Raw genomic sequence first — 7,424 nt, 5'->3', positions numbered from 1 at the left:
AGTAGTGGCGCATTCTTTCAATTTACGTTTGTAATGGAAGGTCTTTATTTCACCTTCATTCATAAATGAGAGCTTTGCAGGGTACAGTATTCTGGGTTGACAGTTTTCTTCTAGCTTGTAGGGTTTCTAATGAGAAGTCCACTGTGAGTCTAATTGCAGATCTTCTGAAAGTAATCTGGCATTTCTCTCGTGCCCATTTTAGAATCTTTTTTTTATGTTTTACTGTGGAGAATTTGACTATAGTGTGTCATGGTGAAGATCTTTTCTGGTCATATCTATATAAAGAGTTCTATGTTTTTCCTGTACTTGGACATCCTTTCTTTCTCCAAATGGGGATGTTTTCTTTAATTATTTCACTAACAAGTCCTTCTAATCTATTCTCTCTTTCAACACCTTAAGGAACTTCTAAGACCTGTATGTTGGGTCATTTGATAGTATCCCATAAAGCTCCAACACTGTTTTTTAGTTTTCTGATTTCCTCTTCTTTTTTTTTTTTTTTTTTTGTCTGATTGTAAAATTTCTTTTTTTAAAAAATATTTATTTTATTTATTTGAAAGAGTTACAGAGAGAGGTAGAGACAGAGAGAGAGGTCTTCCATCCGCTGGTTCACTTCCCAGATGGCTACACCGCTGGAGCTGCAGCGATCCAAAGCCAGGAGCCAGGAGCCTCCTCCAGGTCTCCCACGCAGGTGCAAGGGCCCAAGGACTCAGGCCATCTTCTACTGCTTTCCCAGGCCTTAGCAGAGAGCTGGATTAGAAGAGGAGCAGCCAGGACTAGAACAGGCACCCATATGGGATGCTGGCACTTCAGGACAGGGCTTTAATCTGCTGTGCCACAGCGCTGGCCCCCTGACTGTAAAATTTTATAGATTTGTCTTCTGGCTTGGTATTCTTTCTTCTGCCTCTCCAAGTCTGTTAAGGCTTTCCACTGCATTTTCATTTGATCCATTCAATTCTTCATTTCTAATATTTCATTTTGATTTCTCTTTAAAATCTCAAGTTCCTGGGAAAAATGTTCATTCGTTTCCTGTATAGATTTCTTTAATTCATCATTTTGCTTCTGATTATTTCCAAGTAATACCATGATAAATTTTTTGAATCCCGTTTCTGGCATTTCTTCAATCTCTTCATCTTCACATTCTAGTATTGAAGTGTTGTTCTGCTCCTTTGGGCACATCCTGTTGTTTTCCTTAATCTTGTTTTTTAAATTTCTATGTTTATTTTAGGCATTTATGGAGATACTTATTTTGTCATTGTTGTTTTTCTTCTTATGGCTTTTATCTTTGGACTATGCCTCTGTGGCTTAGTGGAGTGTCTGCTCCTGCAGTAAATACCCAGAGGTGTGTTCTAGGTGGGGCCCCGGAGCTCTACTCAGTTCTCCAGAGTGAGCTGAGTGTCTGTCCAAGGTGACACCCAATTTGGGTGTGATAAATCTCTCTCTCTCTCTCTCTTTTTTTTTTTATCAGAGAGGAGGGTTTGATCAGCTCTGTTGGCATGGTCTCACGCTCACCTCCTCTCCTCCAAGGCCACCAATGTCTAAGCGCTAGCCCCAATGGGCGTAATATACATCCAGAACCACAAAGGATCCATGCAGTCCTCAGTGTGAGCATGGATTCTGCAGCCATGACCCTCCCCGAGATATTAGTGAGCCCTGAGCCTGTGAAGCTGCCTGCAATGACTTCCCAGAGACCCAGTCATACCCTGTCCCTTCTCACACAGCCTCAGTGGATTCCTAGTCTCAGCACAAAGGCTCCCACATTTATGAGCACCCAGCCCTGTCAGTTCTCCCAGCCAGACTCAGTCGTTTCCTCTCAACCAGTTGCTTGGCACACAGACAGGCTGGTGCAGCTCTTATGTATGCCCAAAGTGTCGCCCACCCTCTCTCAGCTAGTTACGCTGTTGTCTGGTGATTGAAGAGAGAGAGAAACATGCCCCTTTTTATTTCTTCTAGGTTGGCAGTTATACTGTCCCCCACAGGGCTCCAAGCTGGACTCATGCCAGGGTCTCCCCACAGCTTTATTGCCAGTGGCTTAGACTGCTGCAGTCTGGTCTCACCTCACTCTAAAGCTGGTACTGAGGCTCTCTGCTGCTGAGGTCCTGTGTTGTGTCCATGTTCCTGCTGGGTGTCCAAACAGTGTCATTCTAACTTGCATAATGTTTCCACTGCAGTTTTCTCCCTAACTCTTCCCTGAGTTTGCACTCTCTCCACTTTTTAAAACTATCTTCCCCTAGACTATAACAGTAAGCTCCTTCCTTATTCTGCTGTCTTGTTGCCTACCAGCATGAATTATTTTTACAATCAAAATATTATATGTGCATATACATGCATATATATATATATACACACATATATATTTACAGTTTGAAATAAATAGCATTTCCTGCAGATAGGCTTGGCAAATAGCCTTCCTTACATAATAGTGGATAATTAAGGCTTATTCCTATCTGAATATTTTCAATGGACTGGACCATGTCTCCCTCAAATTCATATGGTGAGTTCTGACTCCCAAGATGATTGTATTTGGAGGCAAGGTCTTCAAGGAGGTAGTGAAGGTTGGATGATGTCAGAAGAGTGGATCCACAGTCAATTAGGACTTGTGTCCTGTAAGAACAGGGGCCAGCACAGGGAGAAGGGCACGTGACGGCACAGAGAGAAGATTGCCATCTATGAAGGTGACCTCAGAGAGGCCTTAACCACGCCTTGGTCTTTGACTTCCAGCCTCTAGAACTGTGGATACGTAATTGTTGGCTAAGCCATCCAGACAGTGGCATTTTGTTATGGCAGTTAGAGTAGATTAAGACAGTGTGCTGCATGAATTTCTTTCCATTTTTAGAGATAGAAAAGAGCCAGGAGAGAAACCTTAAGTAGCAGAGTCCCCATAAGGGAAAGCAAGGGGAGTCACTCAGAAAAAGGGGCAGGACAGAAACTTGCAGAGAGGTGTGTGGAGGGGCTACCATCAGGCTCTGGCTGCCACACAGACGCATTCAAAGACGTCTTCTACATTTAGTGCTGCATGCATTTCAATCAGTGATGGCGTTTCTCCTTCATCCCGGTCTCTCCAGACTCAACCTTCCCCTCACCTCCAGCGCATCCTGTGAAGTTGTCTTCAGGTTTCGCTGCTGCTGTCTGAATGGGCTTTTGTCCAGACCTCAGCCGTAGACAGTGGCACTTGGCTCCGTGTGTGTCCCAGGCAGCTGTGAGGATAGAGAACCTCCTTGTTCTTTCCCTCCAGGCCAAAGCAAGGAAAGCAAAAAGAAAAATCAGATGTGATACATTTCTGCCTGCACGAGGATTCCCCTTCACGGTTTTCCTCCAATCAGGATCAGGTTACTTTGGTAACAGTCATTTTATGTCCCTTTGAATAACTTCCTCCTGGCTAGTGATTCTTCATTTTCATAAAACAACAATCCTACAAAGACTTCTTAAAGTAGCCAAATCCTTTCAATCTCTCACATTGTTTAGAAAACAGAAAATCACATAATATTTCAAAGCATATTGGCATAAAAGTGGAATGTACCGATTAAGGCAGCATGTCAATTTCAAAACATATTTACAACAGTGGCAATAAATTTGATTCTAGTGTGGCACTGGATTGATAATACCAGAAAAGCAATCTCTATTTTCTACAAGCATATTAATTGTTGGTGATTGCAGGATGCCTTTGATAAAGGAAAGTTGATCACATTTTCATTTGGCAAATCACTTGCAGACTCACTGCAGCTCATTGCCCTGGAGGCAGTGGGGGTTGTGAGAACAAATGCAGCTCCCCAGATGATTTTTCACCTAACATTTTCTTACTGACACTAACTGGGCCATACCAAAGTACAACAACCAGTTATAGTCAGTGGCCTTTGCAATAAAACTAACCCTGAAAGTGTGTAAGGCACTGTGTGTTTTTTTCTTTTTTTTGTTTTTTTTGGGGAGGGGGGCAGTAGAAATTCCTATTCTGGAAGTCCCAAGAAAACATTGAATTTCACATCAGGGGTAGAAAGATACCTGACAAAACATGTGTACTATAGTTCAGATGCTATTTCTCGGGATTATTGGGAAAGTGCTCTCAATCAGCATTATAGATTTATTTAGTTCCATAGGTCTCACCTTTAGACATTGTAAGATGAAGTGTTTGTCCTTTGAATTAATCAAAGCTGTTGTTCTCATTCACTTAGCTAGGTCACTCAGATCTCTATTCCAGTCAGCATTTTCCCCAGTTCTTTGGCTGATTTCCATCACAGAGGAATTAGGCCTGATCATTAAATCCAGTCTCAGCACAGTGTTTTTTTTTTTTTTTTTTTCAGCCACTTTATTTACACAAAATGGGATCTCTGGGGACAGAGGAGAAACTTGCTGTAAAGGAAACTTGCAATGAGACGTGTATTTAATAGTTATTTTGAAGGAAAATTTAGAGAGTTCCCTTTCCTTGACTCAGGTTTTCTTAGTAAGTCTGTTTGCATGATTTTGTATCTAGGAATACTTAAAGCAATGTTCCTTACACTTAGAGAGCCCTTTCACTGACAGACTATTTTTCATCACAATATTTATAATCACATCAATGAACTAATTACAAAAGATATCTAAATATATGTATATACGCAAACACACACAATAATTATAATGAAGCTGCAAAATTCCCATCACCTAGTGACATCATAATTATTGTAACACCATAGTGTAATCTATCACATGATTGTAGTGATGCTGTTGTAAACAGACCTACCACACTGCCAGTTGTATGAAAGTATAGCACATACAAGGAATACAGTATGTTAGACTTGATCATAAATGACCATGTTACTGGTTTATGTATTTATTGTATTAAATCTTTTATTGCTATTTTAGTGTATACTCCCTCTATTATTAAAAAAAGGTTACTACAAGACAATGTGTCTTGTGACACTGGGAACAGATTCATGTATCTTGTTTATGGTGTCTGTTAATTGCATCAAGGCCACGTCAAGTGATTGACCTACCCCATCTAGGTTTGTGTAAGTCCACTCTATGATATTCATATAATGATGAAATTACCCAATGGTACATATCTCTAGTTGTATCTCTGTTGTTAGGCAATGCCTAACTGCGTGTGAATGCTAATACACAGATGCAGATATAAGTCTCAAACACCAAATCAGGAGGTTATGAAATGGCTATTTTCATTTTGCATCCTAGTTAGATTTGTTTGGATGTCTCACCCTGCTCAGTAGCAGATATTACATCTTTATCCATTTAGTCCTCTTCCCTTCCCTGGTAGGTAGTGTTCATGAGAGCTGCAGTGTGGTTGAGGAAAGCACTGTGGCTTTACAATATCCAGGCATTGAAAGGAGCCTAGTGCTGTGTTGATCTCCATCTTCTAACATACACCTGAATCAGTGGAATAACTCACATTCCCATTAGTCTTGAGTCATTTTGCCCAGGTAATTGTGTGTCTTCCTGGTTCCAACCATAAGAACTCTCTGGGGCTGGCACTGGGGCGTGGTAGGTTAATCCTCCGCCTGCGGCGCAGGCATCCCATATGGATGCTGGGTCTAGTCCCGGCTGCTCCTCTTCTGATTCAGCTCTCTGCTGTGGCCTGGGAAAGCAATGGAAGATGGCCCAAGTTCTTGGGCCCCTGCACCCACGTGGGAGACCCGGGAGAAGCTCCTGGTTCCTGGTTTTGGATAGGCACAGCTCCGGTGGTTGCTGCCATCTGGGGAGAGAACCAGCGGATGGAAGACAGACCTCTCTCTGCTTCTCACTGTCTGTAACTCTACCTCTCAAATAAATCAATAAAAAAAAAAATCTCTGTCACAGATGGGTTGTCAGTGCTGTCACCTCTTCCATGCTCCTTGGTGCAGTGGTATCATTGTCTTGCTTGACACTGCATGGACATACAAGCCCTCCATTTAATCAACTAAGGGCCTTGTTCTAGACTTTCGACTGCATTTTTGTAGCTACTCCATGCTCTTCTGTATGAGAAGGCTGAGAACACTGGGGTCTTACCAATTTTCAGGGATCTACTCAGCACAGGGCACAGAGACCTTCTATCCTGTTTCCCAAATTTCTGACCTTTTCTTGGTTGTTGTTTTGTTTTTGACATTTTTTCCACTCCTCTCCATGACTTATCCAAGGGGATAATCAGATGGCTAAGTCTATCTAGATTACAATCTCAAGGATTGGGCCAGCACCTAGTTTTTGTGTCTTTTTCTTCCAGTCCTTCCCTGTATCCTTCAGTTCTTGTTTTTTTATTTTTATTTATTTTTATTTTTATTTTTTATCTAGTCTACCTGGCAAAGCAGAGTTGGAAATTGCAAAATGGAAGGAACAGCATGACCAGTGGTGGTGAAGTGAATATGTGAAGGGTGATTATGACAGAGCAGGCACTTGCAATTACACTGGGAAGAATCGTTGATTGTAAGTGGTGAACTGGAGGTCTGTTTGGAGAGAGATGGAGTTGGGAAAATGTTGAGTAGGTCACTAATAATCTCAAGTTGGAATTGGAGAGTTTTTCCTTTATGGCACTGGGAAATCTTTGAAATTGAGCATAAAATGATATTGCGATGGCTTGGATATGCATTTGAGAATCCCCCAAAGGTTCAGTAGTCAAGACTTGATCTCCAGAGTGGTGTTATTGGCAGGTTATGGAATCTTTGGGAGTTGGGGCCTGGTGGGAGCCCTCTTGGTTACTAGGGATGTGAGGTAGTGCTCAAGTAACCTGTTTTCAGTCCTTTTGCAGCCTCTTGGAGTCTCAAGAAGTGTTATAAAATGAGCCTGCTTTAGCTTCCCCATCCTCTCTCCCAGCTTCCTTGCTAATCATGTGACCCGTCTTCCACTCTTGCTTTGCTATTTGCCGTGTAGCCTTGACAGAGCTTACATCATGCTGTTTGGATTTTCAGAAACTGTGAGCTAAATAACAAGTGGCTTGTCTCAGGTATTTTGTGATAGTGATGGAAAGTTGACTACTACAGATACAATCTAAGAAATGAGATGGATTCAAGATACTTATGGAAGCGTTTGATAGGCATTGGCAAAGAATATGGGGTTTATGAAGAATGGAAAACACAGATATGACTGTAAGAAAGATGAGATCTTTTTGTGGGAAGTTCAGTCTTAGAGGTATTATGTTGCTGTGCAACTTTGAGATATTTAGCGTGTTAGAAATATGGAATTGGAGTTCAAAACAGAGGTAAAGCCTAGGGTACGTAGGTGAAAAACATTAATGGTTGATTATAGTCTAAAATGTGGGAAGAGGAAAGAAAATAAGTCCATTTTGAAATGTGAGGAATGGTCAGAAACTGAGGAAAGATGCAAAATTAGGAGGCTGAAATGACATAGAAACATAGGAGGGTTTTCAAATAGGAGAGTGATCAATAGGATCCAATGTTGTTTTAACTATAATGGTTTCAGGGTCCAGAGTAATCTCCTCATTTCAGAACACCTGAAGTTTCTGTAAA

The sequence above is a fragment of the Oryctolagus cuniculus genome, chromosome 9 (genome assembly GCF_964237555.1).
Source record: "Oryctolagus cuniculus chromosome 9, mOryCun1.1, whole genome shotgun sequence".
Lineage (NCBI taxonomy): Eukaryota > Metazoa > Chordata > Mammalia > Lagomorpha > Leporidae > Oryctolagus > Oryctolagus cuniculus.
Note: the sequence above shows the minus strand (reverse complement) of the source record.